The 24,475-nt window shown below is 36.4% G+C and overlaps 1 protein-coding gene across 15 annotated transcripts in view; it reads right to left on the bottom strand.

Moving 5' to 3' along the window:
• Positions 1-24,475, bottom strand: part of ASB15 (ankyrin repeat and SOCS box containing 15) — a 72,325-nt gene that overhangs the window by 28,399 nt on the left and 19,451 nt on the right. For 8 of the 15 annotated variants that reach the window (XM_054559739.1, XM_054559728.2, XM_054559729.2 and 5 more), the window contains exons 3-4: positions 6,557-6,737; positions 1,759-1,831 (exon numbers count right to left, since the gene is read on the bottom strand). The gene's annotated coding sequence lies outside the window, so the exon portion shown is untranslated. Of the gene's footprint in view, positions 1-1,758; positions 1,832-2,190; positions 2,325-5,935; positions 6,057-6,556; positions 6,738-24,475 lie in introns of all 15 variants that reach the window. The other 7 variants (XM_054559740.1, XM_054559734.1, XM_054559737.1 and 4 more) reach the window with 5 other exon arrangements.

Raw genomic sequence — 24,475 nt, 5'->3', positions numbered from 1 at the left:
AGAGAAATTGACTCTTAATTAATAATTTGCCATTTAACATTCAATCTTGTTCTAGAGAAGACCACAAGATAAATCATTTGTTCTCCATAAGTAGCTGATTTACAAAGTAACTGATGCAATCATACTGTACAATCAGCCTCTTCATTTAAAGCACTGGTTAACTTTGCTTAGGGTCATGAAAACATTTGATGAAAGCTATGGATTCTCCCTCCAGAAGGACACACGTCCACTCAAAATTTTGCATGCAATTTTAGGGAACTTATGGAATCTGAGAGGTTTTTTCATGTTCTCCTGGCAAAAAACACTGAATTAAGGATTCCTAAATGCTGAATGCCAAATATATTCCTCAGATATCAATGTTTTAGTTTATTTTACAGATAGGCTATGTTAAATCCTTAATTCAGATAGTGAGAAAAGGGAACTTTGGTGATTATGTAAATTTTTTGATACATTTGGCAATAGTAATAATAACCATAAATTATCAAGTGCTTGCTTTGTTTCAAACACTGTGCAAAGCATTTTGCATACATTACCTTGTTTTAAATTCTCATTCCAATTCTATATTGTAGGTATTATAGATTCAAGAGGTTAAATGACCCACCAAATGTCCCAGAGCTAATAAGTAGAGTCTGGACCGAGCAGGCAATACCTTCACCTTTAAGGTCTTTCAGAAGTTAGAGGAAAATATCTCACAGTCTGTTGCCTTTAAAAGAAAACACTGTGATCTTGCTTTTAACAGCCAGCTTTTGATGACAATCACTTCCAAAAATAAAAAATAGCTCCCAGGGACACATAAATCTTTTTCTTTGGCTCCATGCAATAAGGCTTTATGTTACTTAGGGTGGTCTGAGGTTCCTAAGCTTACCTTCATTCTGTACTTTTTGCCTTGGAGTCTAAACATCATGGTCCAAACAACAGGATCAACATACCAGTTGGTGCCTGACTGAAATGGTCAGGAGGTTGGTAATGTTGCAAGATATGATGCAGGAGAGAACATGAGTATATGACACCTTTTTGCGTCGGTTTTGCTAAACTGCCTCCAAACCATGATCTGAGCTAATGCCTTCCTATAAAGGCAGCTGATAAATTTTTGACACCTGTCAGAGCTTCCTTTGAAACACAGTAGCTCCCACAACACAGAACCAAGTTTCTCCCTTTCCCTGAAAAAGGGTGAATACAACTTTCTTCTTCATGAATTGTTTAGTTGGTTTACTCGTGCTTACATGCAGATCTGTTTTCCCCACCTACCCGCACACTCTGTCTTGGGCATAACAAAATTGAAACCATCTCTATGAGCCCTAAACAAGGCTGGCCTTGAGAGTAAGCAAAGTGGACAGTTGCTTCCATGGTGCAAGGAAGGGCTCTGTGTCTATAAATAACACACTGCCCCCAGCACCTGTCACATCAGTGTCATTCTATTGCATCAGCAAGAGATTCTGTCCTTTAGGGCTTATTGTTCCATCTTCCAGTGTCCCTTTTAAAATTTAGATAGCAACATACTGGCCCCTAGTTTAGAACCAAGATGTCTTGGGATAGTTACTGGAGTACCATGAGGCTGGGAAGATGGCAGAAAGTTTAAGGCTAGGATCTAGTGGGAAGTGATATGAAGGGACAAGAAAAGGGCAATAGAGTACAATTTGGTTTTCTTGACAATTTTATCCAAGGCCAGCCCAAATAGAAACCCTGGGGTTCTGAGGGAGATGCAGGTTTCGGCTGTGTGGAATGGGGACACTGATTCCCTGGGAATTTTTCTTTTACCTTGAAGCTGCAATGGTTCTTGAGTGTTGAGCTCATCTACTAGAGGTGCCTGAGAGAATCATCAGGATTTATCCTATCAGAGGAAGGGCAAGAGTTAAAAGATTTTTTTTTTTTGGTACCGTCAAAAAATACAGTTGTTATATACCAAACAATACTAATTCTCATTTTTATTCACTTTGATCATTTGTATGCATACTTTTAAAGATGTGGAGAAATCAATATAAATACAATTCTGTTATAACTTTGTTTTTAATTTGGTGGCTGAACGCTTATTTTTTAAGAATTGCATAGCATGAAGTGGCAAATCACATGAATGGATTCGTCAGGATGATTTAAACAACAGAATCAACTAGTTCCCCAAAAATTTCAGATAGAAGTGTAACTCTGTCAGAATTGTGTTTTACCCCACAGTCACAGGTAACTTTTACTTACAAGCAATAAGTTACAGCAATTCCTTCTTTATGGTATTTGCCTTTTCTACTGAAGAGAAATCCTAAGCATGGTGGGGGGAACTAGGTCAGTTTAAATAGCATCTTTCTTAACAGCAAAGTATGTTCTTCTGATACCTTGAAAACATGCACACACACAAACAATCTTAGACCAAAAAAAAAATGCTACTTTTATGTTACTTCAAAGAAACACAACTCAGCGTTTTAGAAAAAGATATAAAAGGCAAAATGATCTGTAGAAACTAAACATGATATCTGGCACATGATAACAACTCAGCATTCACTAAATGAATGAATAATTGTATAATTAAATACACACAACTCTTAAAATTAGCCTTGTGTTTCCTTTATAGGTCACAGATATATTTTTGCTGAATTCTCTTCAAATTTTGGGGCTTCACTGATTGATGCTTAATTTCTATGTAAATATACTAAAAATAGAACCTGTTTAGTAGTTTTGTTTATCTCTAGTTTCATATTACAAAAGTAAAAAATTTTAATGAAATTAGTATGAGGACTAGTAAAAAAAAAAAAAACAACATGAAAAAGTAGAGAAAAAAGAAATTTTTACTCTTTACTATTGATTTCCAAGTCAAATTTAATTATAATAGAAATGTGGGAAGATGCATGTTAGCTTTTGAGGACTGCACTCATAACAGTTTAGGAAGGAGCTTTAGACTCACAAACTCATGGGTTTCTAGGGGAATATAAACTTACAGAATAGCAAAGAGTAAAGGAAGATAGGCCCATGAAAAGACAACTTATTAGTAGACGTGCCCTGATCACAAGCTAATGTGATATAACGATTTTTAAAAGCCCTATCCTTTGTCTGTAATTCTACGTCTACGAATCTATCTTATAGAAATAATCAGAAGGCCGGGCCTGGTGGCTCATGCCTGTAATCCCAGGACTTTGGGAGGCTGAGACAGGTGGATTGCCTGAGCTCAGGAGTTTGAGACCAGCCTGGGCAACACGGTAGAACCTCATCTCTACAAAAAATACAAAAATTAATTGGATGTGGTGGTAGGCACCTGTAGTATCAGCTACTTGGGGGGCTGAGGTGGGAGGATTGCTTGAGCCTAGAAGGTCGAGGCTGCAGTGTGCCATGTTCACACCACTGCACTCCAGTTTGGGTGATAAAACAAGCCTCTGTCTCAAAAACTAAATAAGTAAATAAATAAAAGAAATAATAAGAGATGTAAAAAAAGATGTGTATGTGAGAATGTTTATCTCAGCTGTGTTTAAATTGCGAAAACATTAGAAACAATGTAAATGTCCCAAAATAGGAAATTTGTATAAGACATTATTGTACACATAAAAAATGGAATACTACAGTTATTAAAATTCATATACTTGAAGAATATTTAACGTTATATGTAAAGTGTCCGTTTAAGTATGATGTTTATTTAACCAGATATGACTAACCACTTTTAAGGAACTATGATGGATTTTTCCCCCAACTTTATTGAAGTATAGTTGACAATTTAAAATTATATGTATTTACTGTGTACAACTTGATGATTCAACATATGTATACATTGTGAAATATTCACCACTATAAGCTAAGTAAACTATCCATTCTGGCACATAGTTTATCATTTTTGGGGGTATAGCCATTGTAAAAACAGTACAAAGGTTTCTCAAAAATTTAAAAATAGAACTACCTTATGATCCAGCAATCTCACTTCTGTGTGTATATATCCAAAGGAATTGAAATCACTATCTCAGAGAGATATCTGCACTTCCTTGTTAGTTGCAGCATTATTTACAGCAGCCAAGATATAGAAACAACCTAAACACCCACTGACAGATGAATAAATGAAGAAAGTGTGCTGTGTATTTACCATGGACTATTAACCTTAAAACAGAAGAGAATCTTGCCATTTGTGACAACATGGATCCACCTAGAGGACATTATGCTAAATGAAACAAGCCAGGTACAGAGAGACAAATATTGTGATATTTATCTGTGGAATCTAAAAAGTTGAAGTCGTAGAAAAAAGAGTAGAATGTTGATTGCCTGGGGCTAGGAGGTGCTGGCCAAGGGGTACAAATTTCAGTTAAGCAGGATGAATAAATTCTGGAAATCTAATGTACAACAATGTAACTGTAGTTAACAATATTGTATTGTACACTTGAAATTTGCTAAGGGTGTAGATGTTAAGAGTTTTCACCACCAGTAACAACAAGAAAAGGGAACTAAGATGGACTTTACAGAGGCAAAGCTTACAAAGCCCTCTCAGGAAAATTAGCTTAGCATGTACCTCTCAGGACTGAGCAGGCCAGGAATCTTGGTGACCTCGAGAAGAGAGAAGATTGCCCAAATGTACAAGAAAGCAGGTAGAACTTGGTGAAGAGAGTTTCTTGGCGTGGGAAGGAGCAGAAATTTGAAAGAGCAATTCATTTATCTGAATCGTCCAAGCAGAGGCTTCATTACCTAAGTTATTGTGTCTGTCTGCATGAAACCAAAAGTTTATTTTCCATTAATTAGTGAGTGGTGGCTTCTGAGAAAGGTGAGGCCAGTTACAGACAATAAAAAAGCTACTTTTGGTTTGTGCAATTGAGTTGTAGGGTGAGTAAAAAACATTTTGACTACATTGATTACCTATAGTAACAATAAAAATAATATCTCTAGACTTTTAAAAAGTATTATTTTTTTAACTTTCATTTTAAGTTTTATCTTAACATTCATTATATAGGTAAATTGTATATTGCAAGGGTTTGGTGTACAGAGTATTTTGTCATCTAGGTAATAGGCATAGTACCTCATAGGTAGTTTTTCTATCCTTGCCCTCCTCCCACTCTCGACCCTCAAGTAGGTCTTGGTGTCTGTTGTTCCCTTCTTTGTGTCCATATGTACTCAAAGTTTAGCTCCTAAACCTTGTAAGTGAGAACACGGGGTATTTGGTTTTCTGTTCCTGTGTTAATTTGCTTAGGATAATGCAGCTCCATCCATGTTGCTACAAAGGACGCAATCTCATTCTTTTTTACGGCTGGCTAGTATTCTCTGGTGTATATGCACAACATTATCTTTATCCAGTCTACTGTCATTGTGCATTTAGGTTGATTCCATGTTTTTGCAGTTGTGAACAATGCTGCAGTGAACGTAAGTGTGCATGTATCTTTATGGTACGGTGATTTATATTCCTTTGGGTATATGTCCAAAAATGCGATTGCTGGATTGAATGGTAATTCCGCTTTAAGTTCTTTGAGAAATCACCAAACTCTTTTCCACAGTGGCCGAACTAAGTTACATTCCCACCAGCATTGTATAAGCATTCCCCTTTCTCCATAACCTCGCCAGCATCTGTTATTTTTTGACTTTTTAGTAGTAGCCATTCTGACTGGTGTGTGAGATGGTATCTCATTGTGGTTTTGACTTGCATTTCTCTAATGATTAGGGATGTTGAGCATTTTAAAAAGTATGATTCTTATGCATATACATAAAAATATTCATATACAAATATACTGGCATAATGTATTTTGTTCAACATGACAAACAATCCTGTCTGGTGCTCAAGTCAAATTTTTTTCCCTTGAAAATTGATTCAAATAATAATGAGTCACTGCATTTTTTCATATCTTGTTTTGAAATCATGTACAGGCCATTGATTTCTTTCTGTTGGAGGCAGTTGATTATAATGGTTGAACCTTTGTTCAAACCCTGACCTGCCTGCATTAGCTGCCTGGTTAACTGTGTCTGACGTGTCGCTAGTCAGTAACATTACCTGTTATTATTCTGTGATTGAACTCCTGTGGAATGGGAAAGTAGGATTCTAGTACTTTCTTCTCCCTCCTTTTCCCTAGAATCACCAGTTTTCAGAGTTAAAGACTGTCAGGTAGCCCCACCTGTAAATTTTATTACAACATGCCCAATAAGTAATTGGTAGCCTCAGCTTGAACATCAAAGTGTCAGGGAGCTTGCTATCTCCTCACACAGTGCTTCTCCTTTAGCAAGCATTTTTTTTTTTTTAGACAGAGTCTCCTTCTTTCAACCAAGCTGGAGTCCCATGGCATGATCATGATCTCGGCTCACTGCAACCTCTGCCTCCCAGGTTCAAGTGATTCTCCTGCCCCCAGCCTCCCGAGTAGCTGGGATTACGGGAGCCCACCACTATGCTGGGCTAATTTTTATATTTTTAGTAGAGACAGGGTTTCACCACATTGGTCAGGCTGGTCTTGAACTCCTGACCTCAGGTGATTCACCCCCATTGGCCTCCCAAAGTGCTGGGATTATAGGCATGAGCTACAGCGCCCAGCCTAGCCAGCTTTAACAATTAGGAAAACCAGTGAACTTGAATCCATCTCTTCAAAACTTTATCTGAAGATAACGTTTCTACTTCTCTTACCTTTTTCTGGTTCTCTTTCTCAGAGCTACACTGAGAAAGTATTGTTCCTCTGCAACACAGGAGCCCTGTTAATATCCCCCAGGAAGGCTGTCAGGTCTCCACTGAGCCTTTTCTTTCAGAGGCTGGACAACTGCTCTTCCTATAAGATGGTCTCACTTCCTGCACTGTCTTCATTGCTTTCCTGTAAACACATTTGTTTATCCATTTCTTTCTAAAAGTGACACTGAACCACAGGCTCTGAAGGCAACACAACAGCTACAGTCAGACCAACACAAGTTTAAGTGGGTGTGACCACTTCCCTTTTCTCAAACACTATACATCTGTTAATTTAGCCCAAGTTCAGATAAATATTTAGGCTATCATGTTACATACTTGATGTAGACCCCAGTATCCCAAAATTCTACAAGTCATATGTTTTCCCCACATTGTTTTCTGTGCAATTGTATGCAGGACCCTATTGGACTCTATTTATTCCTATCACATTTTATATTTTTTCAATTTGGCCTTTATTTCCTTCTGCTAAAATTGAATGCATTTTCTGTCTCTCCAAGTATTGTTTTATTTGCTGACTTAATAAGCATGCCTTCTATATGTCCTTAAGCTCCACTGATAAAGATAAATGTTGAACAGAAATTGGCACAGGACAGAGGCTTCTATGTTGACATTGATCCATTATTTTGCACCCTCCCAGAAAAGGTGTTTATACAGCTACAAATCCTCTTAAAGACACCACCACCTAGTATTAATGTCTCCTTTTTGATAATAAGACCATCATCAAGGAATATTGTGAAATACCTTGTTGAAATACAAACGCACAGTTATCTATGATACTACATTCCTCTGCTCTGCTAATCAAAAAGACAAAGGAAAAGAATTAACCCACCAATTCTTAGTGATTATTTTTTTCGTAAGGATGTTCAGACTATCCTATTTGTCCATGCAAAAATATACATTCAATGTGTGTTATGTTCCAGGCACAGGGCTAGACACATATATACGGGATCCATGCCCTCAGGGGCTTTTCTGCCTTTAAATAATGTATTTTAGATTTTTCTCCAGAAATAATAACAATTTCTCTTTAAGGTTTAGCACACAGTCAAGCACATAGCATAGCAGGTCTTTAATAAATATTTTTATATTGAGTTTAATAATTATTATAGCTAATATCTATTGAGTGTTTACCTGTGACAGGCATTACACTAAGTGCATTAAATGGATGTCACTTAATGTCTATGACATAATTCTCCCCCACTTTACAGATGAGAAAACTGAAGCACAGAGTCATTAGGTAACTTACCTAAGCCCACATATCTAGTGGGCAGTGGAGAGTGGGATATAGCCCAGTCATCTGACAGTGGAGGCCACACAGGCTTAACCAGTATACTCTAACTATGACTCAGCTACTTTGAAGGAATTAATGAAAAGAGGGTCTTATTTTGTAACCTAAAAATTCATAAACCTGAGAAAAAGTTTTCTCAAAAAGTTTAAGCAATTACCTAACAAATTCATCCAACTCCAGGGGAAATATAAAACTTGTAGGCAAATTTCTATTTGAAAATAAAATATTCTCATAAAATAACTGAAGTGTAAAATTATAATTTTTATCACAATAACTTAATAATCTCAGCACAAAGCAGTGATAAGATTTTTCTTGTCCACATTACTGCTTTACTTCATGGAAGTCAAATCATTTTAGATATAGAAAGCTCCTTAGAAGTTAACTGTGCATTTAAGAACAGTATGAGTGACGATATCAGATAAATTTTAAGGACTTTCCAACCTTTAGATTTTGTGATATAATTTGCAGGAGTAAATTTCCAATTCTATTCAGTTTATTTTTTAAAAATCTAACTAATTTAAATAAATGTTTCAATCTGGGCAGAAAGAATTCATCTTTTTCAACAAGTGATGAAAAAGCCTTAAAAGAGATTTATGTTATTTATTCACAAAAATTATTTAATTTTTTTTTATTAGAAACCAAGAGGTGAGCTGAGACCCTTCTGGGATTCTATAGTAAATATATTGACATGTTCTATAAGGATACTCATTATTAATCTGTTTTTCTCATGATACAATTTTTTATGCTTAGTAATTATGCAATTGAGTTGATATTCTATAAGCAAACAAATTCTAGCTTTATTCTCTTATTAAAAAGGCCCTAAACAGGTAAGCCTGTAGGTGATCAACCGGAAAGAAAGTAATGAGTAGCTACCATAATTTGTATTTCCATCTGTTTAAAATATTACCAATAATGAACTATTCAATAAGCTAGTTGGTGAGGTACAGATCAAATATTTCATAATCTCACCTTTTGGAATGATCATCTTGTCATTCTTATCCAGGGACTTGCCTTCCTAAATCAGAGGAAGTGCCCTGGAGCCAATGTGTGCTTCTGTGTATCTAAAATTAAGTATCCAGTTGGTGGTTAAATTAAGACCTGACCTTGTACAACTGAAACATAAGCGGTCTCTGGCACACGGTAAAGTATTACCCATGACTTCTCTAGACTCTCATCAAAAGAAACGCAAGCCTACAGAGGTATAATAAGATTATCTGTGTCCTGATTGGTTCAAAGAACTCTTATGAAAACAAAGGACCTGCCAATTCAGCTGCAGGGAGCGTTGCTACTGATGGAACAAAACCAAACCACTTAGAATTAACACACAATTTAAAGGTATTTGTTCAAGAGACAAATCTGTAAGTCTTTGCATTGTCAGACCCTAATCCACTTTTGACATATTTTACTACACACTATTTTTCTTTCTCCATCTTTCAGATTCAGGTCAAATTTCATTAAATACAATCTTCTTGTCATACTAATTTGCTGTCTTTGATTTTTGTTTAATAATTGCTAGTCTGATATACAGATGGGGATAGGGCAGTCAGTGACATCTAATCTGATCAAGAATTTTTAGGTCAAGTTATTGAGCATATATAGTCTAAAAAAATGAGTAGCAAATGTATTAATAAAACAAGCAAAAAAATTGGGATTTTTAATTGAGGAAGGTTGTTTGTTTTCTTTTAAAAAATCAATTAAGTTTATTGTCTTACTGATTTTCCAATGAAAATAGTCTGCCTTAAATTTGTTTTGTCATAGCTATCCTTGGATTAACTCAGGCCACCGTTGGCACTCACAAAGCCATCTGGCCTCTATCTCCTACACCCCCCACTAAAACAACTCATCTTGCGGGTCTCAGTGACCTCTTTCTGACTTACATTAGAAACTCATTTCATATTTTATATTCATTTTCATTTCTTATTTTACAGACCCTCATTGGATTTGCTGCCAGTGATTCTTCCCTTTTTCCTGAAACTCTCTACTTCTTAAGCTACTGGGAGCACTACACGCTTTTGTTTTTCTTCTCATCTCTGACATTTTCTTTGTACTCAGTGTTAATGAATATAAATATGTGGATTTTAGTGAATTTGCCAGTTTTATTTCAAAAATTGAGAAACTGTAAATGTGAAATGAGAGGTCCTAACTCCTCTTTAACTGTGATAAAAGAAGGTGCGTTTCAGTCATCTTCAAAGCAAACTGAGAAGTATTTTATGTTTAAACCACTATTAACTGTGTATTGCAATAGTCAAGGGTAAAGGTTAGATCATTGCATACATTGTCTACATTTTATCATTATTAATCTAATTTGGAATTTTTCAGTGAAGAATTCTTGTGAAAAGCAATCAGCATTGTGAAACACTTTAATTTTATACGACTTTTTTTTACTTACAATATTAGAAATTCATATAAAGCTTTAGAGTATAATGCAAATGTATGGGAGAATGTGCACCTAACACTTTAAAGTGTGGCTTGACACATTACAGTGACTTTTCTGCTCTTAAACCAATGACGGTATGCCTGTTTTATCCATTTATATAATAGTTGTTATAGATCTACCTATACCATACAACATTTAAAATAATGCATATAATGATAGAAAAGCCAAAATAAGATCATGTGGTAAAATAAATGAGAGCCTGTTATTGAAGACATAGTCCTGTGAACACGTCTTGCTTTACCACTTACTGTTTCTGTAGATGCATTATTTACATTTTTGAGATTATTTATTTATCTGTAGTATGGGAGTGATGATGATGATGATGATACAATGACCATGGCACCACCATTTTAATAAGGCCTATTCCTCAAGTAGTTAGTCATCTATGCACACACAATAAGACATACTTTGAGTAACTCATATATTTGAAAGAATGATCTATTCATAACGCTAGAAATCACCTCCACATTTGCCTCTATGAAAGCTGGCTTTTCCTGTGAGTTTTCTCAAATGGGAAACAAAATGAGTCCTAGCTTTTCAAACAGTGCCTCTAGTTTTGTCCGGTGAGAATGAGTTTCAGGGAGGGGTCAGATTTAACAGTGAAGGACTAGTTGAATACTACTGTTGTTCCAAGGAAGGTACACAAAATGACACTGACATCCAAATACGCATTCCTTCTATCTATATATAGCAAGAAATGCATGTCCTGTTTCAAGATGATAATTATAGCAACTGATATGAAGAGTCTTAGGTTAAAATAGTTGAAGCACGGTGTTAGAAGAACTGTCCTTGGACCCACCTATTTCTATTTTGGGAATAAGAAATTTAGGTAGCATTGTTTGTGAATTTCCGGGGAGCAATGTGGCAGCTTGGCCTTCATATTTTAGGCACCTGCCACTGCTACAGCCTCACTTTGCCCACAGGTATTCTGTCTTCCTGAAAAAGAGCGTGGCGCTTGCAGGCCTGGATTTTAAAAAAGAGCTCTTGCTATGATTAGTCATACAAGCCCATCTACCCTCTACAAAGCCACTTATTGAGTCCTTTCTGATCCAGCCCATTCTTTATGAGGCTTTATCAGAACTGGAGCTTTATCTTTGCCTTCTACAAAAAATGGTGTTGTTCAAACACCTTGGAGAGTCCTACTTTAAGTTATCCTATTATTTTTTGTTTGTTTTGTGTGTTTTTTTTGTATTCTTTTCTTTTTTGTTGTTGTTTTTAAGTTATCCTATTATTTTGTTGTTCAGTAAGCAATACCCATGTATATCTCACTTGGATTCATTTTTACTTTGGTATATTTCAGGCTTTCTCCTTTTTCTCCTTCTTCCTTTTTTGTACTTGACCATTATTTTGGCTTTGGGGTCAGTGATTTAAGAAATGCACATTTTATTTTGGTTAGGCATAAAACAGTAGAAAAAAATATAAAAACATAAAATAAATCCTTTATTTCTAGTATGCTTCCCAGAACCTTGGTAATTGTTTATTTTTGCTATGCTGTACGCTGTTTTTCCAGACTGAAAATCAAATAACTGAAACCATGAGCCAAATCTATTAGCACTGAACTCCTCCAACAGCGCTGATGTCACAGGTCCCTGGAAGAATCCACATTGTTGACATTACTCTGGTCATCTAGTTGCCATGCAGCCAAGCAAAGGCAAGTGACGGAAATAGTATTTTGTAGTAAGGTAGCACTATAGGTAGTTATACTAAATTAATGACAAACAAACAGTGGGAAAGATCCTGTATGGGATTTCAGTTATATTTATCACTTTGTCTAGTAAAGTTTTTGGCACTCATCAAATATGTGTTGAATATTTTGTTGAACACTGATGACTTGTTCAAATGGGTTTGCAGTTATTTCTGTTTAACCAAAGTTTAAGTCAATTAAGGTTGAGTCATAATAAATTTTTTAAAAGCTGGTTGATCTTTTTTTTTTTCGTTTTTCCTTTTGAGAACAAAGTACTTAATTTTCACTATTGTGAAAGGCATTTCAAGTGTATCTAAGAGAAACAAACTTGGATTAAAAGGAGAGAATATGTGTTTTAGTCTAAGTTCTGTCAGTTTTTGTGAATTAAGACAAATCATCTAGAGATATCTAAAGGTTTATACTTCAGTTTCCTACTGTGTAATAACACTGCTCTTGTTATTTCATACATTGTTATGAAAATAAGAGCATAATTATGAAAGTTCTTTGAAAAACTAATAATCCCTATACAGATACAGGACTTATAGTCTAGATATAAAAGTATATTATACTTCCAGGGACATAAAATGGACATGAGGGAAACCATCACATTTGGTTTTCTATTCTATATATACAGACACACATTTTAGTATATGCATAAGGTGATGCTAGGCACTTCTGGGTGTGTCAAGATGGGTGGGACATGTGGTTCTAGTCCCAAAAGCTTACCATTGTGTAGAGACAAACAAGTAGAGAGATGAGACCTAAGAAGGCTGTGGAGGAGAAGGTCAGAGAACAAAGACACACACACACACACACACACACGAACTTTGAAAAGAGAAAATGGTTTTACATTAATGGATCATCAACCTAGAGTAGTTTCCCCACATCTGTGAAGGATTTTTTTTTTCAGATGATTTTTTTTTTCAGATTTTTTTTTTTTTTTTTTGGCTCTATTGCCCAGGCTGGAGTGCAGTGGTGCGATCTCAGCTCACTGCAACCTCTGCCTCCTGTGTACAAGCAATTCTCCTGCCTCAGCCTCCCGCGTAGCTAGGATTACAGGTGTGTGCCACCACATCTCGCTAATTTTTGTATTTTTAGTAGATACGGGGTTTCACCATGTTGGCCAAGCTGGTCTTGAACTCGTGACCTCAAGTGATCTGCCCGCCTTGGCCTCCCAAAGTGCCGGGATTACAGGAGTGAGCCACCACACCTGGCCAGGGGAGGATATGCTCTAAGACCCACAGTGCTGAGTGCCTGGAAACACAAATAATACAGAACTCTATGTATGCTGGTTTTTTTTCCTATACATGGATACTTATGATAACATTTAATTTATAAATAAAACACAGTAAGCAATTAACAACAATACTAATAATGAAGAACAATTATAACAACATACCGGTATCAATATTCTTGCAGCCATCATTAAATAAAATAAAGGTTCCTTGAACACAAACACTGTGATACCATCATGATTGATCTGACAATCAGGAAAACCACTAAATGTTCAGATAGGCTGGTGACATATGCAGAGTGAATATGCTGAACAAAGGGGTGATTTATGTTCCAAGTAGAACAGAGCAGGGTGACCCAAAATTTCATCACACTACTCAGAAGGGCATGCAATTTAAATTTATGAATTGTTTATTGCTAGGATTTTTCATTTAATATTTTTTGATTAGGGTAACAAGCAAAACCATGTGTAAGGGGGATTATCGTTTAAGAAACTTCATTTTTCTTCCAGTCTCTTATAATTCTGACTTCTTACATATCTCAATAGTGCTAAGGCAAAGAGATTGTCACTATTCTTAGACCTTATTTAATATAAACCAAGCCTAATTATAATCAGGACTTAAAATAAAGCTCTATATTGGCAACCAAAGTAAATTTTGAATTATTGAAAATTCAGTATTGTACTCTATTCTCTCTGAAAATAATTGATCTTTTCATGTGCATTTGTGTTTTGTTTCAATTTCTTATTGAAGTTGCTAATGCACAATGACATTTAATTAATATTTGATTGTAAAAAGAGCATTTTAACAGTACATACTATACAAGAAATTATATGAATTTAACAAAGAAAACTTACCATACTAAATTCAAACTTTTCTTTTTCTCTTTCTTTATTTTTTCCTTATTATTATTATTATTATTTTGAGACAGGGTCTCCCTCTGTCACTTAGGCTGGAGTGCACTGGTACGATCTTGGTTCACAGCAACCTCCGCCTCCCAGGCTCAAGTAATTGTCTCACATCAGCCTCCCGAGCAGCTGGGACCACAGGCATGCAGCACCACACCTGGCTAATTTTTTTTTGTATTTCTTTTGTAGAGATGGGATTTGACCATGTTGTCCAGGCTGGTTTCAAACTCCTGAGTTCAAGCAATCTGCCCACCTCTCAAAGTGTTGGGATCACAGGTATGAACCACTGCACCTGGCCTAAATATTTCAATGTAAATCCATCCTGTCTACCATTAAAAGATCTCACTCTTGCCTCTTGTGGATGCAGGTCTTTATATTTTACATTTCAAATTGGAGCCACCACTCTGTGTATGTTAAAACAATTTCTAATGGTCTCATGATTTGTCTCCCCACAAATGTTTTTTCAATATAAAAGGTAAGTTTAAAAATTCCTTTGGGAAACTAGAAAAAGTGTGATGATTTATGCTAGTTTTAGATTTATCTTTAGTAGAAGAGTATAAGTACTGAGAAAAAATATTCTGAATATTCCCAAAGTATTTACTAAATATTTGGCTTAGTTATGGCTTGATTTCAAGATTTAAAATGTAATTACCATTCAAATAAAGCAAAATTTTACATTTCCTTTATGTATACATTAATATAAAAAGTATTAAATCAGGTGGAGTTTTGAAGTTTGGTTAAGCTGTTTTTATGCAGCTTGGAATGTCTGGGTAATTTTCCAGTCTTGAAGATATGGCCCATTCACCCACAGTGTAGACAAATACTTTCAAGGGGGCTTTGGGTGGGAAATAATAGTGAATTGGCTCACTAGCTAAAGAGCATTTACAAAGTCAAGAATGGTAGGACCCAGAGAAGTAGGTGAAGGTGGGATTCTCACCAGTGCAGTATTTAACAAATATTGACCATCTACAATGCCAAGTATTATGCTGTGCACTAGGTATGCCAGCAAGCTATATCAAGTTCCTGTCACTGAAACGTTTGTATTTAAGTAGGTGAGGTGAATGTTACATAAGTAAGAAAATGAATTGTGGTAAACTCTGTGAAGAAAATAAGCATGACGATAATTGGTCATTGAAGTGGGGAGGCTTCCTTCAGAAAGGATAGTCTGAGAGGGAAAACATCTGTGCTGAGACCTTTCACAAAGAATAACCAGACACAGAAACGTATAGAGGACAAACTTTTAGGGAGATGGAATGTAAGTTTAATCTTTACTTTTTGTCATGAGGCAAAAAGGATGTGCCATGTTGAAGGGATCAACCAGGGAACAAATGAAAGTGAAGCTCATCAAGGGAGGGTAGGGATGGGAGGTGCGCCATGGATAAAAGCTTGAGTTTTATTACAAACACATGAATTGAATGGTTTTAAGTTAGGGACTGATAATCTGGCTTATTTTTAAACAGTGATAAGTGTTATTTAGGGCAAGTGTCATTTAGGATAAGTGTCATTTAGACCTCCCATGCCTGGCTCGGTGAGTCCCACGCCCACGGAGCCTTGCTCGCTGCTGGTGCAGCAGTCTGAGATCAACCTGGGATGCTGGAGCTTGGCGGGTGGAGGGGCATCCACAATTGCTGAGGCTTGAGTAGGCGGTTCTATGCTCACAATGTAAACAAAGCTGCAGGGAAGCTCCAACTGGGCGGAGCACACCGCAGCTCAGCAAGGCCGACTGCCTCTCTTGATTCCACCTCTGGGGGCAGGGCCTATCTGAACAAAAGGCAGCAGACAGCTTCTGCAGACTTAAACGTCCCGGCCTGACAGCTCTGAAGAGAGCAGTGGTTCTCCCAGCATGGCATTTGAGATCCAATAATGGACAGACTGCCTCCTCAAGTGGGTCCCTGACCCCCGTGTAGCCTGACTGGGAGACTTCTCCCAGTAGGGGCCGACAGACTCCTCATACAGGCAGGTGACCCTCTGGGACAAAGTTTCCAGAGGATGGATCAGGCAGCAATATTTGCTATTATGCAGCTTCTGCTGGTGATACCCAGGCAAACAGGGTCTGGAGTGGACCTCCAGCAAACTCCAACAGACCTGCAGCTGAGGGGCCTGTCTGTTAGAAGGAAAACTAACAAACAGAAAGGGATAGCATCAACATCAACAAAAAGGACATCCACACCAAAACCCCATACGTAGGTCACCAACATCAAAGACCAAAGGTAAATAAAACCACAAAGATGGGGAGAAACCAGAGCAGAAAGGCTGAAAATTCCAAAAAGCAGAATGCCTCTTCTCCTCAAAGGAACACAACTCCTTGCCAGCAAGGGAACAAAACTGGACAGAGAATGAGTTTGACGAGTTGACAGAAGTAGGCCTCAGAAGTTGGTAATAACAAACTTCTCTGAGCTAAAGAAGCATATTCTAACCCATTGCAAGGAAGCTAAAAACCTTGAAAAAAGGTTACAGGAATGGCAAACTAGAATAAGCAGTGTAGAGAAGAGCCTAAATGACCTGATGGAGCTGAAAACCACAGTACCAGAACTGCGTGAAGCATACACAAGCTTCAGTAGCAGATTCTATCAAATAGAAGAAGGGATATCGTGATTGATGGTCAAATTAGTGAAATAAAGCGAGAAGACAAGATTAGAGAAAAAAGAGTGAAAAGAAATGAACAAAGCCTCCAAGAAATACCGGACTATGTGAAAAGACCAAATCTACGTTTGATTGGTGTACCTGAAAGTGACGGGGAGAATTGAACCAAGTTGGAAAACACTCTTCAGGATATTATCCAGGAGAACTTCCCCAACCTAGCAAGGGAGGCCAACATTCAAATTCAGGAAATACAGAGAACACCACAAAGATATTCCTCGAGAAGAGCAACCCCAAGACACATAACTGTTCAGATTCACCAAGGTTGAAATGAAGGAAAAAATGTTAACGGCAGCCAGAGAGAAAGGTCGGGTTACCCACAAAGAGAAGCCCATCAGACTAACAGTGGATCTCTTGGCAGAAACCCTACAAGCCAGAAGAGAGTGGGGGCCAGTATTCAACATTCTTAAAGAAAAGAATTTTCAACCCAGAATTTCATATCCGGCCAAACTAAGCTTCATAAGTGAAGGAGAAATAAAATCCTTTATAGACAAGCAAATGCTGAGAGATTTTGTCACCACCAGGCCTGCCTTACAAGAGCTCCTGAAGGAAGCACTAAACATGGAAAGCAACAACGAGTACCAGCCACTGCAAAGACATGCCAAATTGTAAAGACCATCGAGGCTGTGAAGAAACTGCATCAATTAACAGGCAAAATAACCAGCTAACATCATAATGGCAGGATCAAACTCACACATAACAATATTAACCTTAAATGTAAACAGGCTAAATGCCCCAATTAAAAGACACAGACTGGCAAATTGGATAAGGAGTCAAGACCCATCAGTGTGCTGTATTCAGGAGACCCATCTCACATGCAAAGACACACATAGGCTCAAAATAAAGGGATGGAGTAAGATCTACCAATGGAAAGTAAAAGTAAAATCTACAAATGGAAAGTAAAAAAAAGCAGGGGCTGCAATATTGGTCTCTGATAAAACAAACTTCAAACCAACAAAGATCAAAAGAGACAAAGAAAGCCATTACATAATGATAAAGGGATCAATTCAACAAGAAGAGCTAACTATCCTAAATATATATGCACCCAATACAGGAGCACCAAGGTTCATAAAATAAATCCTTAGAGACCTACAAAGAGACTTAGACTCCCACACAATAATAATGGGAGACTTTAACACCCCACTGTCAATATTGGACAGATCAATGAGACAGAAAATTAACAAGGATATCCAGGACTTGAATTCAGCTCTGGACCAAGCAGACCTAATAGACATCTACAGAACTCTTCACCCCAAATCAACAGAATATACATTCTTCTCAGCACCACATTGCCCTTATTCTAAAATTGACCACATAATTGGAAGTAAAACACTCCTCAGCAAATGTAAAAGAACAGAAATCACAACAAACTGTCTCTCAGACCACAGTGCAATCAAATTAGAACTAAGGATTAAGAAACTCACTCCAAACTGCACAACTACATGGAAACTGAACAACCTGCTCCTGAGTGACTACTGGGTAAATAACAAAATGAAGGCAGAAATGAAGATGTTCTTTGAAAACAATGAGAACAAAGACACAACGTACCAGAATCTCTGGGATACATTTAAAGCAGTGTGTAGAGGGAAATTTATAGCACTAAATGCCCACAAGAGAAAGCAGGAAAGATCTAAAATCATCACCCTACCATCACAATTAAAAGAACTAGAGAAAGCAAGAGAAACAAATTCAAAAGCTAGCAGAAGACAAGAAATAACTAAGATCAGAGCAGAACTGAATGAGACAGAGACACAAAAGATCAATGAATCCAAGAGGTGGTTTTTTGAAAAGATCAACAAAATTGATAGACAGCTAGCAAGATTAATAAAGAAGAAAAGAGAGAAGAATCAAATAGATGCAATAAAAAACGATAAAGGGGATATCACCACCAATCCCACAGAAATACAAACTACTATCAGAATACTATAAACACCTCTATGCAAATAAACTAGAATATCTAGAAGAAATGGATAAATTCCTGGACACATACACCCTCCCAAAACTAAACCAGGAAAAAGTTGAATCTCTGAATAGACCAATAACAGGTCCTGAAATTGAGGCATTAATTAACAGCTTACCAACAAAAAAAAGTCGGGGACCAGAGGGATTCACAGCCAAATTCTACCAGAGGTACAAAGAAAAACTGGTACCATTCCTTCTGAAACTATTCCAATCAATAGAAAAAGAGGTAATCTTCCCTAACTCGTTTTATGAGGTCAGCATCATCCTGATACCAAAGCCTGGCAGAGACACAATATAAAAAGATAATTTTAGGCTAATATCCCTCATGAACATCGATGCAAAAGTCCTCAGTAAAATACTGGCAAACCGAATCCAGCAGCACGTCAAAAACATATCCACCACGATCAAGTTGGCTTCATCCCTGGGATGCAAGTCTGGTTCATTATACGCAAATCAATAACTGTAATCCATCACATAAACAGAACCAACAACAGAAACCACATGATTATCTCAATACATCCAGAAAAGGCCTTCGACAAACTTCAACAGCCTTTCATGTTAAAACTCTCAATAAACTAGATATTGATGGAATGTGTCTCAAAATAATAAGAGCTATTTATGACAAACCCACAGCCAATATCTTACTAAATGGGCAAAAACTGGAAGCATTCCCTTTGAAAACCGGCACAAGACAAGGATGACCTCTCTCACCACTCCTATTCAACATAGTGTTGGAAGTTCTGGCCAGGGCAATCAGGCAAGAGAAAGAAATATAGCGTATTCAATCAGAAAAAGAGGAAGTCAAATTGTCTCTATTTGCAGATGACATGATTGTATATTTAGAAAATCCCATCGTCTCAGCCCAAAATCTCCTTAAGCTGATAAGCAACTTCAGCAAAGTCTCAGGATACAAAATCAATGTACAAAAATCACAAGCATTACTATACACCAAGAACACACAAACGGAGAACCAAATCATGAGTGAACTCCCATTCACAGTTACTACAAAGAGAATAAAATACCTAGGAATCCAACTTACAGGGGATGTAAAGGACCTCTTCAAGGAGAACTACAAACCACTGCTCAACAAAATAAAAGAGGACACAAACAAATGGAAGAACATTCCATGCTCATGGATAGGAAGAATCAGTATCATGAAAATGGCCATACTGCCCAAGGTAATTTATAGATTCAATGCCCTCCCCCCCATCAAGCTACCACTGACTTTGTTCACAGAATTGGAAAAAACTACTTTAAAGTTCATATGGAACCAAAAAGGAGCCCGCATAGCCAAGACAATCCTAAGCCAAAAGAACAAAGCTGGAGGCATCACGCTACCTGACACTGAACTATACTACAAGCCTACAGTAACCAAAACAGCATGGTACTGGTACCAAAACAGAGATATAGACCAATGGAACAGAACAGAGGCCTCAGAAACAACACCACACATCTATAACCATCTGATCTTTGACAAACCTGACAAAAACAAGAAATGGGGAAAGGATTCCCTATTTAATAAATGGTGCTGGGAAAACTGGCTAGCCATATGTAGAAAGCTGAAACTGGATCCCTTCCTTACTCCTTACACAAAAATTAACTCAAGATGGGTTAAAGACTTAAATGTAAGACCTAAAACCATAAAAGCCCTAGAAGAAAACATAGGCAATACCATTCAGCACATAGGCGTGGGCAAAACTTCATGACTAAAACACAAAAAGCAATGGCAACAAAAGCCAAAATAGACAAATGGGATCTAATTAAACTAAAGAGCTTCTGCACAGCAAAAGAAACTATCATCAGAGTGAACAGGCAACCTACAGAATGGGAGAAAATTTTTGCAACCTATCCATCTGGCAAACGGTAAATATCCAGAATCTACACAGAACTTAAACAAATTTACAAGAAAAAAAACAAACAACCCCATCAAAAAGTGGGCAAAGGATATGAACAGACACTTCTCAAAAGAAGACATTTATGCAGCCAACAGACATATGAAAAAATGCTCATCATCACTCGTCATCAGAGAAATGCAAATCAAAACCACAATGAGATACCATCTCATGCCAGTTAGAATGACAGTCATTAAAAAGTCAGGAAACAACAGATGCTGGAGAGGATGTGGAGAAATAGGAATGCTATTACACTATTGGTGGGAGTGTAAATTAGTTCAACCATTGTGGAAGACAGTGTGGCGATTCCTCAAGGATCTGGAACTAGAAATACCATTTGACTTGGCGATCCCATTACTGGATATATACCCAAATGATTATAAATCATGCTACTATAAAGACACATGCACACATATGTTTATTGTGGTCCTCTCCCCAAAGCAAAGACTTGGAATCAACCCAAATGTCCATCAATATTAGACTGGATAAAGAAAATGTGGCACATATACACCATGCAATACTATGCAGCCATAAAAAAGTATGAGTTCATGTCTTTTGCAGGGACATGGATAAAGCTGGAAACCACCATTCTCAGCAAAATATCACAAGGACATAAAACCGAACACTGCATGCTCTCACTCATAAGTGAGAGTTGAACAATGAGAACACAGGGACACAGTGACACAGAGAAGGGAACACACGCCAGGGGCTGTTGAGAGGTGGGGGGCTAGGGGAGGGATAGCGTTAGGAGAAATACCTAATGTAAATGGCGAGTTGATGCGTGCAGCACACCACCATGACACATGTATACCTATGTAACAAACCTCCACATTGGGTATATATACCCTAGAACTTAAAGTATAATAATAATAATAATAAAAAAGAGATGAAGGTCATTATATAATGATGAAGTGGTTAAATTTATCAAGAGAAAATAACAATTGTAATTATATGTGCACCCAACATCAGAGCGCCTAAACATAGAAAGCAAATATTAAGAGTTCTGAAGGGAGAAATAGACAATAATAGTAGGGGACTTCAATACTCTACTTTCAACAATGAAAAGATTATTTACACACAAAAACCAGCAAGGAAATATTGAACTTTAGACTAAATGAACCTAACAGACATATGCAGAACATTACATAGAAGAATACATATTATCAATGGACATAGAACATTCTCCAGGATAGATCATGTTAGGCCCTAAAGAAATCTTAAGAAATTTAATTAGATTGAATTTATATCAATTATCTTTTCCAACCACAATGGTATGGAACAAGAAACCAATAATAGAAAAAAAAAATTCGAAAATTAAAAAATATGTGAAGATTAAACACACTCATGAAAAACCAGTGGGTCAAAAAAGAAATCAACAGGGAAATTTAAAAACTCTTGAGATAAACAAAAATGGACATACAACATACCCAAACTTGCAAGATGTAGCAAAAGCAATTCTAAAAGGGAAGAGCATAGCAGTAAACACCTATGTTAAGAAAAAAAAAATCCTAAATAAATAGCCTAACTTCATGCCTCAAACAACTAGAAAAAGAAAAACAAAATAACCCCAAAGTTAGTAGAAAAACGAAAGAAAGGAAGAAAGAAAGAAATGAAAATCAGAACAAAACTAAATGAAATAGAGATAAGACAAACAATAGAAAAGATCAAAAGTTGGCTTTTTGAAAAGATAACATTAACAAAACTTTAGCTGGCCTAACTAAGAAAAAAAGAGAGAAGATTCAAATGAAATGAATAAAATCACAGATATAAAAATACAGAAATACAAAAGATTATAAGAAACTACTATGAACAATTAAACACTAACAAACTGTATAACCTAGAAGGAATAGACAAATGCTAGAAACCTACAACCTACCAAGACTGAACTATGAAGAAACAGAAAATCTGAATAGACCAAAATGAGAAAGGAAATTAAATCAGTAATCAAAAATCTCCCTACAAAGAGAAACCCAAACCTAGTGGCTTCACTTTTGAATTTTTTCAAACACTTAAAGCATTAATACCAATTCTGCTCAAACTCTTGCAAAAAGTTGAAGAGGAGGGAATACTCCCAAACTCATTTTACAAGGCCAGCATTATCCTGATACCAAAGCGAGACAAGGACACCAAAAGAAAGAAAATTACATGGCAATATCCCTGATGAACATAGATGCAAAAACTTCAACAAAATACTAGTAAACCAAATTCAGCAGTGCATTAAAAGGATTACGTACCATGCTCAAGTGGCATTTATCTCTGGGATGCAAGGATAATTTAACATAAGTAAATCAATAAATATGATACGCCACATTAACAGAATAGAGGATAAAAATCATGATCATCTCAACTGATGCAGAAAAAATATTTGACAAATATCAACATCTGTTTTGATATTAAAAACTCTCAGCTAATTAGGTATAGAAAGAATGTACCTCAACACAATAAAGGTCATATTTGGCAAGCTTACAGTGAACATACAGGTGAAAAGCTGAAAGCTTTTCTTTAAGAACTGGAACAAGACAAGGAAGTCTTCTCTCACCACTTCTATTCAATATAGTACTGGAGGTTCTAGCCAGAGCAATTAGGAAAGAGAAAGAAATAAAAGGCATCCAAATAGAAAAGGAAGAAGTTAAATTGTCTCTGCAGATGACATAATACCATGTATAAAAAAAAAAAACCTCGAAGACTTCACCAAAGAACTATTAGAACTAATAAACAAATACAGTAAAGTTGCAGGATACAAAATTAACCTACAAAAATTAGCAGTATTTCTATACACAAAAAATAAAGTATGAGAAAAATAAATTTTAATAAAGTCCCATATACAATAGCTACAAAAATAAAATACTTGGGAGTAAATTTAACCAGGGAGGTGAAAGGTGAGTACACTGAAAAACATAAAACAATGATGAAAGACATTGAAAGAAGACACAAATAAATGAAATTTGGAAGAATTAACATTGTTAAAATGTTCACACTACAAAGTGATCTACGGATTCAATCCAAGTCTTACCAAAATTCCAATGATGTTTTTCACAGAAATGGGGGGAATATATTGAAATTTGTATGGAACCAAAAAAGCCAAAAAAGATTGATTGGCTAAATCAATCTTGAGAAAGACCAAAGCTGAAAGCATCAAAGTATAATGCGATTCAAATTATAATACAAAGATTTCAAATTATAATACAAAGACAAAGATATAGTAAACAAAACAATACAGTACTTGCATAAAAACAGACACATCAAAAGAGAGCACAGAGCCTAGAAATAAACCCATAAAGGTATAATCAACCGATCTTTGACAAAGGCACAGAAAAATACACAATAAGGAAATGATAGTCTTTTCAATAAATCATGTTGGGAAAACTGGATATCCACATATAAAAGAATGAAATTAACCCTTATCTGGCAATAATTTTTTGGATATGACACCAAAAGGACAGGCAATAAAAGCAAAAATAAACAAGCGCAACCAAATCAAATTAAAAAAGTTTCCGCACGGCAAAGGAAACAATCAACGAAAGAAAATGCAACCAAGGGAGAAAATATTTACAAAACATACATCCAAAATATATAAGGAACGTATACAACTCAATGCAGAAAAAACAAATAACCTAATTAAAAAACAGGCAAAGGATCTGAATAGACATTTTTCTAAAGAAGATATACAAGTGTCCAACAGGAGTGAAAATGTCCTCAACATCATTAATCCTTAGGGAAATGCAAATGAAAACCACAAAGAGACATCACTTCACACCTGTTAGGAAGGCTGTTGTCAAAAAGTCAAAAGATAACAAGTGTGGATGATGAAGTGGAGAAATGAAA

Source organism: Pongo abelii, chromosome 6, assembly GCF_028885655.2.
Source record: "Pongo abelii isolate AG06213 chromosome 6, NHGRI_mPonAbe1-v2.0_pri, whole genome shotgun sequence".
Classification (NCBI taxonomy): Eukaryota; Metazoa; Chordata; class Mammalia; order Primates; family Hominidae; genus Pongo; species Pongo abelii.
The sequence above is the reverse complement of the archived record's forward strand: the minus strand, read 5'-3'. Positions and strand labels throughout refer to the sequence as shown.